Genomic DNA, 13382 nt, shown 5'->3' with positions numbered 1-13382 from the left:
GTGAGCATTCCGATTTCAGTTCCAGAGCGATTCGCCCAATGAGTCCTTGATATTTAGTCGTTTTCAGCCAATTTTCTGGATTTTTGAAAATTTCACTTTTGTGAAAATATCCACTAAATGAGGGAATAATATGTGTGAGGGTACCCCAGGAGAGTTCCAAATGTGTGTGGGTAGTATATATATCCCAAGGGGATAAAATTGAAAAAAGTTGAAAAAATTTTTTTTTTGGACTTATTAATTTTTCCGGCGTTTAACAGACTATCAGATAGGGGAAATGTCAGTGAGCATTCCGATTTCAGTTCCAGAGCGATTCGCCCAATGAGTCCTTGATATTTAGTCGTTTTCAGCCAATTTTCTGGATTTTTGAAAATTTCACTTTTTTTGTGAAAATATCCACTAAATGAGGGTATAATATGTGTGAGGGTACCCCAGGAGAGTTCCAAATGTGTGTGGGTAGAATATATATCCCACGGGGATAAAATTGAAAAAAGTTTAAAAAAATTTTTTTTTGGACTTAGTAATTTTTCCGGCGTTCATCAGACTTTCAGATAGGGGAAATGTCAGTGAGCGTTCAGATCTCAGTTCCAGAGCGATTCGCCCAATGAGTCCTTGATATTTAGTCGTTTTCAGCCAATTTTCTGGATTTTTGAAAATTTCACTTTTGTGAAAATATCCACTAAATGAGGGAATAATATGTGTGAGGGTACCCCAGGAGAGTTCCAAATGTGTGTGGGTAGAATATATATCCCACGGGGTAAAATTTAAAAAATTGAAAAAAATTTTTTTTTGGACTTGTGTGTCCGTCGTTTATCAGACTTTCAGATAGGGGAAATGTCAGTGAGCGTTCAGATTTCAGTTCCAGAGCGATTCGCCCAATGAGTCCTTGATATTTAGTCGTTTTCAGCCAATTTTTTGTATTTTTGAAAATTTCAGTTTTTTGTGAAAATATCCACTAAATGAGGGAATAATATGTGTAAGGGTACGCCAGGAGAGTTCCAAATGTGTGTGGGTAGAATATATATCCCACGGGGGTAAAATTGAAAAAAGTTGAAAAATTATTTTTTTGGACTTAGTCATTTTTCCGGCGTTCATCAGACTTTCAGATAGGGGAAATGTCAGTGAGCATTCCGATTTCAGTTCCAGAGCGATTCGCCCAATGAGTCCTTGATATTTAGTCGTTTTCAGCCAATTTTCTGGATTTTTGAAAATTTCACTTTTGTGAAAATATCCACTAAATGAGGGAATAATATGTGTGAGGGTACCCCAGGAGAGTTCCAAATGTGTGTGGGTAGTATATATATCCCAAGGGGATAAAATTGAAAAAAGTTGAAAAAAAATTTTTTTTGGACTTATTAATTTTTCCGGCGTTTAACAGACTTTCAGATAGGGGAAATGTCAGTGAGCGTTCAGATTTCTGTTCCAGAGCTATTCGCCCAATGAGTCCTTGATATTTAGTCGTTTCAGCCAATTTTCTGGATTTTTGAAAATTTCACTTTTTTGTGAAAATATCCACTAAATGAGGGAATAATATGTGTGAGGGTACCCCAGGAGAGTTCCAAATGTGTGTGGGTAGAATATATATCCCACGGGGGTAAAATTGAAAAAAGTTGAAAAATTTTTTTTTTTGGACTTAGTCATTTTTCGGCGTTTATCAGGCTTTCAGATAGGGGAAATGTCAGTGAGTGTTCCGATTTCAGTTCCAGAGTGATTCGCCCAATGAGTCCTTGATATTTAGTAGTTTTCAGCCAATTTTCTGGATTTTTGAAAATTTCACTTTTTTGTGAAAGTATCCACTAAATGAGGGAATAATATGTGTGAGGGTAACCCAGGAGAGTTCCAAATGTGTGTGGGTAGAATATATATCCCACGGGGGTAAAATTGAAAAAAGTTGAAAAAAATTTTTTTTTGGACTTGTGTGTCCGGCGTTTATCAGACTTTCAGATAGGGGAAATGTCAGTGAGCGTTCAGATTTCAGTTCCAGAGCGATTCGCCCAATGAGTCCTTGATATTTAGTAGTTTTCAGCCAATTTTCTGGATTTTTGAAAATTTCACTTTTTGTGAAAATATCCACTAAATGAGGGAATAATATGTGTGAGGGTACCCCAGGAGAGTTCCAAATGTGTGTGGGTAGAATATATATCCCACGGGGAAAAAATTGAAAAAAGTTGAAAAAAATTTTTTTTTGGACTTAGTAATTTTTCCGGCGTTTATCAGACTTTCAGATAGGGGAAATGTCAGTGAGCATTCCGATTTCAGTTCCAGAGCGATTCGCCCAATGAGTCCTTGATGTTTAGTCGTTTTCAGCCATATTTCTGGATTTTTAAAAATTTCACTTTTTTGTGAAAATATCCACTAATTGAGGGAATAATATGTGTGAGGGTACCCCAGGAGAGTTCCAAATGTGTGTGAGTAGAATACATATCCCACGGGGGTAAAATTGAAAAAAGTTGAAAAATTTTTTTTTTTGGACAAAGTCATTTTTCAGCTTTTATCAGACTTTCAGATAGGGGAAATGTCAGTGAGCGTTCCGATTTCAGTTCCAGAGCGATTCGCCCAATGAGTCCTTGATATTTAGTCATTTTCAGCCAATTTTCTGGATTTTTGAAAATTTCACTTTTTTGTGAAAATATCCACTAAATGAGGGAATAATATGTGTGATGGTACCCCAGGAGAGTTCCAAATGTGTGTGGGTAGAATATATATCCCACGGGGGTAAAATTGAAAAAAGTTGAAAAATTATTTTTTTGGACTTAGTCATTTTTCCGGCGTTCATCAGACTTTCAGATAGGGGAAATGTCAGTGAGCATTCCGATTTCAGTTCCAGAGCGATTCGCCCAATGAGTCCTTGATATTTAGTCGTTTTCAGCCAATTTTCTGGATTTTTGAAAATTTCACTTTTGTGAAAATATCCACTAAATGAGGGAATAATATGTGTGAGGGTACCCCAGGAGAGTTCCAAATGTGTGTGGGTAGTATATATATCCCAAGGGGATAAAATTAAAAAAAGTTGAAAAAAAATTTTTTTTGGACTTATTAATTTTTCCGGCGTTTAACAGACTTTCAGATAGGGGAAATGTCAGTGAGCATTCCGATTTCAGTTCCAGATCGATTCGCCCAATGAGTCCTTGATATTTAGTCGTTTTCAGCCAATTTTCTGGATTTTTGAAAATTTCACTTTTTTGTGAAAATATCCACTAAATAAGGGAATAATATGTGTGAGGGTAACCCAGGAGAGTTCCAAATGTGTGTGGGTAGAATATATATCCCACGGGGATAAAATTGAAAAAAGTTGAAAAAAATTTTTTTTGGGACTTAGTAATTTTTCCGCCGTTCATCAGACTTTCAGTTAAGGGAAATGTCAGTGAGCGTTCAGATTTCAGTTCCAGAGCGATTCGCCCAATGAGTCCTTGATATTTAGTAGTTTTCAGCCAATTTTCTGGATTTTTGCAAATTTCACTTTTTTGTGAAAATATCCACTAAATGAGGGAATAATATGTGTGAGGGTACCCCAGGAGAGTTCCAAATGTGTGTGGGTAGAATATATATCCCACGGGATAAAATTGAAAAAAGTTTTAAAAAAAAATTTCTTGGACTTAGTCATTTTTCCGGCGTTCATCAGACTTTCAGATAGGGGAAATGTCAGTGAGCATTCCGATTTCAGTTCCAGAGCGATTCGCCCAATGAGTCCTTGATATTTAGTCGTTTTCAGCCAATTTTCTGGATTTTTGAAAATTTCACTTTTGTGAAAATATCCACTAAATGAGGGAATAATATGTGTGAGGGTACCCCAGGAGAGTTCCAAATGTGTGTGGGTAGTATATATATCCCAAGGGGATAAAATTGAAAAAAGTTGAAAAAAAATTTTTTTTGGACTTATTAATTTTTCCGGCGTTTAACAGACTTTCAGATAGGGGAAATGTCAGTGAGCGTTCAGATTTCTGTTCCAGAGCGATTCGCCCAATGAGTCCTTGATATTTAGTCGTTTCAGCCAATTTTCTGGATTTTTGAAAATTTCACTTTTTTGTGAAAATATCCACTAAATGAGGGAATAATATGTGTGAGGGTACCCCAGGAGAGTTCCAAATGTGTGTGGGTAGAATATATATCCCACGGGGGTAAAATTGAAAAAAGTTGAAAAATTTTTTTTTTTGGACTTAGTCATTTTTCGGCGTTTATCAGGCTTTCAGATAGGGGAAATGTCAGTGAGTTTTCCGATTTCAGTTCCAGAGTGATTCGCCCAATGAGTCCTTGATATTTAGTAGTTTTCAGCCAATTTTCTGGATTTTTGAAAATTTCACTTTTTTGTGAAAGTATCCACTAAATGAGGGAATAATATGTGTTAGGGTAACCCAGGAGAGTTCCAAATGTGTGTGGGTAGAATATATATCCCACGGGGGTAAAATTGAAAAAAGTTGAAAAAAATTTTTTTTTGGACTTGTGTGTCCGGCGTTTATCAGACTTTCAGATAGGGGAAATGTCAGTGAGCGTTCAGATTTCAGTTCCAGAGCGATTCGCCCAATGAGTCCTTGATATTTAGTAGTTTTCAGCCAATTTTCTGGATTTTTGAAAATTTCACTTTTTGTGAAAATATCCACTAAATGAGGGAATAATATGTGTGAGGGTACCCCAGGAGAGTTCCAAATGTGTGTGGGTAGAATATATATCCCACGGGGAAAAAATTGAAAAAAGTTGAAAAAAATTTTTTTTTGGACTTAGTAATTTTTCCGGCGTTTATCAGACTTTCAGATAGGGGAAATGTCAGTGAGCATTCCGATTTCAGTTCCAGAGCGATTCGCCCAATGAGTCCTTGATGTTTAGTCGTTTTCAGCCATATTTCTGGATTTTTAAAAATTTCACTTTTTTGTGAAAATATCCACTAATTGAGGGAATAATATGTGTGAGGGTACCCCAGGAGAGTTCCAAATGTGTGTGGGTAGAATACATATCCCACGGGGGTAAAATTGAAAAAAGTTGAAAAATTTTTTTTTTTGGACAAAGTCATTTTTCAGCTTTTATCAGACTTTCAGATAGGGGAAATGTCAGTGAGCGTTCCGATTTCAGTTCCAGAGCGATTCGCCCAATGAGTCCTTGATATTTAGTCATTTTCAGCCAATTTTCTGGATTTTTGAAAATTTCACTTTTTTGTGAAAATATCCACTAAATGAGGGAATAATATGTGTGATGGTACCCCAGGAGAGTTCCAAATGTGTGTGGGTAGAATATATATCCCACGGGGGTAAAATTGAAAAAAGTTGAAAAATTATTTTTTTGGACTTAGTCATTTTTCCGGCGTTCATCAGACTTTCAGATAGGGGAAATGTCAGTGAGCATTCCGATTTCAGTTCCAGAGCGATTCGCCCAATGAGTCCTTGATATTTAGTCGTTTTCAGCCAATTTTCTGGATTTTTGCAAATTTCACTTTTTTGTGAAAATATCCACTAAATGAGGGAATAATATGTGTGAGGGTACCCCAGGAGAGTTCCAAATGTGTGTGGGTAGTATATATATCCCAAGGGGATAAAATTGAAAAAAGTTGAAAAAAAATTTTTTTTGGACTTATTAATTTTTCCGGCGTTTAACAGACTTTCAGATAGGGGAAATGTCAGTGAGCATTCCGATTTCAGTTCCAGAGCGATTCGCCCAATGAGTCCTTGATATTTAGTAGTTTTCAGCCAATTTTCTGGATTTTTGAAAATTTCACTTTTGTGAAAATATCCACTAAATGAGGGAATAATATGTGTGAGGGTAACCCAGGAGAGTTCCAAATGTGTGTGGGTAGAATGTATATCCCACGGGGGTAAAATGGAAAAAAGTTGAAAAAAATTTTTTTTTGGACTTGTGTGTCCGGCGTTTATCAGACTTTCAGATAGGGGAAATGTCAGTGAGCGTTCAGATTTCAGTTCCAGAGCGATTCGCCCAATGAGTCCTTGATATTTAGTAGTTTTCAGCCAATTTTCTGGATTTTTGAAAATTTCACTTTTTGTGAAAATATCCACTAAATGAGGGAATAATATGTGTGAGGGTACCCCAGGAGAGTTCCAAATGTGTGTGGGTAGAATATATATCCCACGGGGAAAAAATTGAAAAAAGTTGAAAAAAATTTTTTTTTGGACTTAGTAATTTTTCCGGCGTTTATCAGACTTTCAGATAGGGGAAATGTCAGTGAGCATTCCGATTTCAGTTCCAGAGCGATTCGCCCAATGAGTCCTTGATGTTTAGTCGTTTTCAGCCATATATCTGGATTTTTAAAAATTTCACTTTTTTGTGAAAATATCCACTAATTGAGGGAATAATATGTGTGAGGGTACCCCAGGAGAGTTCCAAATGTGTGTGGGTAGAATACATATCCCACGGGGGTAAAATTGAAAAAAGTTGAAAAATTTTTTTTTTTGGACAAAGTCATTTTTCAGCTTTTATCAGACTTTCAGATAGGGGAAATGTCAGTGAGCGTTCCGATTTCAGTTCCAGAGCGATTCGCCCAATGAGTCCTTGATATTTAGTCGTTTTCAGCCAATTTTCTGGATTTTTGAAAATTTCACTTTTTTGTGAAAATATCCACTAAATGACTGAATAATATGTGTGATGGTACCCCAGGAGAGTTCCAAATGTGTGTGGGTAGAATATATATCCCACGGGGGTAAAATTGAAAAAAGTTGAAAAATTATTTTTTTGGACTTAGTCATTTTTCCGGCGTTCATCAGACTTTCAGATAGGGGAAATGTCAGTGAGCATTCCGATTTCAGTTCCAGAGCGATTCGCCCAATGAGTCCTTGATATTTAGTCGTTTTCAGCCAATTTTCTGGATTTTTGAAAATTTCACTTTTGTGAAAATATCCACTAAATGAGGGAATAATATGTGTGAGGGTACCCCAGGAGAGTTCCAAATGTGTGTGGGTAGTATATATATCCCAAGGGGATAAAATTAAAAAAAGTTGAAAAAAAATTTTTTTTGGACTTATTAATTTTTCCGGCGTTTAACAGACTTTCAGATAGGGGAAATGTCAGTGAGCATTCCGATTTCAGTTCCAGATCGATTCGCCCAATGAGTCCTTGATATTTAGTCGTTTTCAGCCAATTTTCTGGATTTTTGAAAATTTCACTTTTTTGTGAAAATATCCACTAAATAAGGGAATAATATGTGTGAGGGTAACCCAGGAGAGTTCCAAATGTGTGTGGGTAGAATATATATCCCACGGGGATAAAATTGAAAAAAGTTGAAAAAAATTTTTTTTGGGACTTAGTAATTTTTCCGCCGTTCATCAGACTTTCAGTTAAGGGAAATGTCAGTGAGCGTTCAGATTTCAGTTCCAGAGCGATTCGCCCAATGAGTCCTTGATATTTAGTAGTTTTCAGCCAATTTTCTGGATTTTTGCAAATTTCACTTTTTTGTGAAAATATCCACTAAATGAGGGAATAATATGTGTGAGGGTACCCCAGGAGAGTTCCAAATGTGTGTGGGTAGAATATATATCCCACGGGATAAAATTGAAAAAAGTTTTAAAAAAAAATTTCTTGGACTTAGTCATTTTTCCGGCGTTCATCAGACTTTCAGATAGGGGAAATGTCAGTGAGCATTCCGATTTCAGTTCCAGAGCGATTCGCCCAATGAGTCCTTGATATTTAGTCGTTTTCAGCCAATTTTCTGGATTTTTGAAAATTTCACTTTTGTGAAAATATCCACTAAATGAGGGAATAATATGTGTGAGGGTACCCCAGGAGAGTTCCAAATGTGTGTGGGTAGTATATATATCCCAAGGGGATAAAATTGAAAAAAGTTGAAAAAAAATTTTTTTTGGACTTATTAATTTTTCCGGCGTTTAACAGACTTTCAGATAGGGGAAATGTCAGTGAGCGTTCAGATTTCTGTTCCAGAGCGATTCGCCCAATGAGTCCTTGATATTTAGTCGTTTCAGCCAATTTTCTGGATTTTTGAAAATTTCACTTTTTTGTGAAAATATCCACTAAATGAGGGAATAATATGTGTGAGGGTACCCCAGGAGAGTTCCAAATGTGTGTGGGTAGAATATATATCCCACGGGGGTAAAATTGAAAAAAGTTGAAAAATTTTTTTTTTTGGACTTAGTCATTTTTCGGCGTTTATCAGGCTTTCAGATAGGGGAAATGTCAGTGAGTTTTCCGATTTCAGTTCCAGAGTGATTCGCCCAATGAGTCCTTGATATTTAGTAGTTTTCAGCCAATTTTCTGGATTTTTGAAAATTTCACTTTTTTGTGAAAGTATCCACTAAATGAGGGAATAATATGTGTGAGGGTAACCCAGGAGAGTTCCAAATGTGTGTGGGTAGAATATATATCCCACGGGGGTAAAATTGAAAAAAGTTGAAAAAAATTTTTTTTTGGACTTGTGTGTCCGGCGTTTATCAGACTTTCAGATAGGGGAAATGTCAGTGAGCGTTCAGATTTCAGTTCCAGAGCGATTCGCCCAATGAGTCCTTGATATTTAGTAGTTTTCAGCCAATTTTCTGGATTTTTGAAAATTTCACTTTTTGTGAAAATATCCACTAAATGAGGGAATAATATGTGTGAGGGTACCCCAGGAGAGTTCCAAATGTGTGTGGGTAGAATATATATCCCACGGGGAAAAAATTGAAAAAAGTTGAAAAAAATTTTTTTTTGGACTTAGTAATTTTTCCGGCGTTTATCAGACTTTCAGATAGGGGAAATGTCAGTGAGCATTCCGATTTCAGTTCCAGAGCGATTCGCCCAATGAGTCCTTGATGTTTAGTCGTTTTCAGCCATATTTCTGGATTTTTAAAAATTTCACTTTTTTGTGAAAATATCCACTAATTGAGGGAATAATATGTGTGAGGGTACCCCAGGAGAGTTCCAAATGTGTGTGGGTAGAATACATATCCCACGGGGGTAAAATTGAAAAAAGTTGAAAAATTTTTTTTTTTGGACAAAGTCATTTTTCAGCTTTTATCAGACTTTCAGATAGGGGAAATGTCAGTGAGCGTTCCGATTTCAGTTCCAGAGCGATTCGCCCAATGAGTCCTTGATATTTAGTCATTTTCAGCCAATTTTCTGGATTTTTGAAAATTTCACTTTTTTGTGAAAATATCCACTAAATGAGGGAATAATATGTGTGATGGTACCCCAGGAGAGTTCCAAATGTGTGTGGGTAGAATATATATCCCACGGGGGTAAAATTGAAAAAAGTTGAAAAATTATTTTTTTGGACTTAGTCATTTTTCCGGCGTTCATCAGACTTTCAGATAGGGGAAATGTCAGTGAGCATTCCGATTTCAGTTCCAGAGCGATTCGCCCAATGAGTCCTTGATATTTAGTCGTTTTCAGCCAATTTTCTGGATTTTTGCAAATTTCACTTTTTTGTGAAAATATCCACTAAATGAGGGAATAATATGTGTGAGGGTACCCCAGGAGAGTTCCAAATGTGTGTGGGTAGTATATATATCCCAAGGGGATAAAATTGAAAAAAGTTGAAAAAAAATTTTTTTTGGACTTATTAATTTTTCCGGCGTTTAACAGACTTTCAGATAGGGGAAATGTCAGTGAGCATTCCGATTTCAGTTCCAGAGCGATTCGCCCAATGAGTCCTTGATATTTAGTAGTTTTCAGCCAATTTTCTGGATTTTTGAAAATTTCACTTTTGTGAAAATATCCACTAAATGAGGGAATAATATGTGTGAGGGTAACCCAGGAGAGTTCCAAATGTGTGTGGGTAGAATGTATATCCCACGGGGGTAAAATGGAAAAAAGTTGAAAAAAATTTTTTTTTGGACTTGTGTGTCCGGCGTTTATCAGACTTTCAGATAGGGGAAATGTCAGTGAGCGTTCAGATTTCAGTTCCAGAGCGATTCGCCCAATGAGTCCTTGATATTTAGTAGTTTTCAGCCAATTTTCTGGATTTTTGAAAATTTCACTTTTTGTGAAAATATCCACTAAATGAGGGAATAATATGTGTGAGGGTACCCCAGGAGAGTTCCAAATGTGTGTGGGTAGAATATATATCCCACGGGGAAAAAATTGAAAAAAGTTGAAAAAAATTTTTTTTTGGACTTAGTAATTTTTCCGGCGTTTATCAGACTTTCAGATAGGGGAAATGTCAGTGAGCATTCCGATTTCAGTTCCAGAGCGATTCGCCCAATGAGTCCTTGATGTTTAGTCGTTTTCAGCCATATATCTGGATTTTTAAAAATTTCACTTTTTTGTGAAAATATCCACTAATTGAGGGAATAATATGTGTGAGGGTACCCCAGGAGAGTTCCAAATGTGTGTGGGTAGAATACATATCCCACGGGGGTAAAATTGAAAAAAGTTGAAAAATTTTTTTTTTTGGACAAAGTCATTTTTCAGCTTTTATCAGACTTTCAGATAGGGGAAATGTCAGTGAGCGTTCCGATTTCAGTTCCAGAGCGATTCGCCCAATGAGTCCTTGATATTTAGTCGTTTTCAGCCAATTTTCTGGATTTTTGAAAATTTCACTTTTTTGTGAAAATATCCACTAAATGACTGAATAATATGTGTGATGGTACCCCAGGAGAGTTCCAAATGTGTGTGGGTAGAATATATATCCCACGGGGGTAAAATTGAAAAAAGTTGAAAAATTATTTTTTTGGACTTAGTCATTTTTCCGGCGTTCACCAGACTTTCAGATAGGGGAAATGTCAGTGAGCATTCCGATTTCAGTTCCAGAGCGATTCGCCCAATGAGTCCTTGATATTTAGTCGTTTTCAGCCAATTTTCTGGATTTTTGAAAATTTCACTTTTGTGAAAATATCCACTAAATGAGGGAATAATATGTGTGAGGGTACCCCAGGAGAGTTCCAAATGTGTGTGGGTAGTATATATATCCCAAGGGGATAAAATTAAAAAAAGTTGAAAAAAAATTTTTTTTGGACTTATTAATTTTTCCGGCGTTTAACAGACTTTCAGATAGGGGAAATGTCAGTGAGCATTCCGATTTCAGTTCCAGAGCGATTCGCCCAATGAGTCCTTGATATTTAGTCGTTTTCAGCCAATTTTCTGGATTTTTGAAAATTTCACTTTTTTGTGAAAATATCCACTAAATAAGGGAATAATATGTGTGAGGGTAACCCAGAAGAGTTCCAAATGTGTGTGGGTAGAATATATATCCCACGGGGATAAAATTGAAAAAAGTTGAAAAAAATTTTTTTTGGGACTTAGAAATTTTTCCGCCGTTCATCAGACTTTCAGTTAAGGGAAATGTCAGTGAGCGTTCAGATTTCAGTTCCAGAGCGATTCGCCCAATGAGTCCTTGATATTTAGTAGTTTTCAGCCAATTTTCTGGATTTTTGCAAATTTCACTTTTTTGTGAAAATATCCACTAAATGAGGGAATAATATGTGTGAGGGTACCCCAGGAGAGTTCCAAATGTGTGTGGGTAGAATATATATCCCACGGGATAAAATTGAAAAAAGTTTTAAAAAAAAATTTCTTGGACTTAGTCATTTTTCCGGCGTTCATCAGACTTTCAGATAGGGGAAATGTCAGTGAGCATTCCGATTTCAGTTCCAGAGCGATTCGCCCAATGAGTCCTTGATATTTAGTCGTTTTCAGCCAATTTTCTGGATTTTTGAAAATTTCACTTTTGTGAAAATATCCACTAAATGAGGGAATAATATGTGTGAGGGTACCCCAGGAGAGTTCCAAATGTGTGTGGGTAGTATATATATCCCAAGGGGATAAAATTGAAAAACGTTGAAAAAAAATTTTTTTTGGACTTATTAATTTTTCCGGCGTTTAACAGACTTTCAGATAGGGGAAATGTCAGTGAGCATTCCGATTTCAGTTCCAGAGCGATTCGCCCAATGAGTCCTTGATATTTAGTAGTTTTCAGCCAATTTTCTGGATTTTTGAAAATTTCACTTTTGTGAAAATATCCACTAAATGAGGGAATAATATGTGTGAGGGTACCCTAGGAGAGTTCCAAATGTGTGTGGGTAGAATATATATCCCACGGGGGTAAAATTGAAAAAAGTTGAAAAATTTTTTTTTTTTGGACTTAGTCATTTTTCGGCGTTTATCAGGCTTTCAGATAGGGGAAATGTCAGTGAGTGTTCCGAATTCAGTTCCAGAGTGATTCGCCCAATGAGTCCTTGATATTTAGTAGTTTTCAGCCAATTTTCTGGATTTTTGAAAATTTCACTTTTTTGTGAAAGTATCCACTAAATGAGGGAATAATATGTGTGAGGGTAACCCAGGAGAGTTCCAAATGTGTGTGGGTAGAATATATATCCCACGGGGGTAAAATTGAAAAAAGTTGAGAAAAATTTTTTTTTGGACTTGTGTGTCCGGCGTTTATCAGACTTTCAGATAGGGGAAATGTCAGTGAGCGTTCAGATTTCAGTTCCAGAGCGATTTGCCCAATGAGTCCTTGATATTTAGTCGTTTTCAGCCAATTTTCTGGATTTAAGAAAATTTCACTTTTTGTGAAAATATCCACTAAATGAGGGAATAATATGTGTGAGGGTACCCCAGGAGAGTTCCAAATGTGTGTGGGTAGAATATATATCCCACGGGGATAAAATTGAAAAAAGTTGAAAAAAATTTTTTTTTGGACTTAGTAATTTTTCCGGCGTTTATCAGACTTTCAGATATGGGAAATGTCAGTGAGCATTCAGATTTCAGTTCCAGAGCGATTCGCCCAATGAGTCCTTGATATTTAGTCGTTTTCAGCCAATTTTCTGGATTTTTGAAAATTTCACTTTTTTGTGAAAATATCCACTAAATGAGGGAATAATATGTGTGAGGGTAACCCAGGAGAGTTCCAAATGTGTGTCGGTAGAATAAATATCCCACGGGGATAAAATTGAAAAAAGTTGAAAACATTTTTTTTGGGACTTAGTAATTTTTCCGCCGTTCATCAGACTTTCAGATAAGGGAAATGTCAGTGAGCGTTCAGATTTCAGTTCCAGAGCGATTCGCCCAATGAGTCCTTGATGTTTAGTCGTTTTCAGCCATATTTCTGGATTTTTAAAAATTTCACTTTTTTGTGAAAATATCCACTAATTGAGGGAATAATATGTGTGAGGGTACCCCAGGAGAGTTTCAAATGTGTGTGGGTAGAATACATATCCCACGGGGGTAAAATTGAAAAAAGTTGAAAAATTATTTTTTTTGGACAAAGTCATTTTTCAGCTTTTATCAGACTTTCAGATAGGGGAAATGTCAGTGAGCGTTCCGATTTCAGTTCCAGAGCGATTCGCCCAATGAGTCCTTGATATTTAGTCGTTTTCAGCCAATTTTCTGGATTTTTGAAAATTTCACTTTTTTGTGAAAATATCCACTAAATGAGGGAATAATATGTGTGAGGGTAACCCAGGAGAGTTCCAAATGTGTGTCGGTAGAATATATATCCCACGGGGATAAAATTGAAAAAA

Source organism: Phyllobates terribilis, unplaced genomic scaffold, assembly GCF_046119375.1.
Source record: "Phyllobates terribilis strain yellow unplaced genomic scaffold, ASM4611937v1 Scaffold_2__4_contigs__length_985480577, whole genome shotgun sequence".
NCBI classification, from domain to species: Eukaryota; Metazoa; Chordata; class Amphibia; order Anura; family Dendrobatidae; genus Phyllobates; species Phyllobates terribilis.
Note: the sequence above shows the minus strand (reverse complement) of the source record.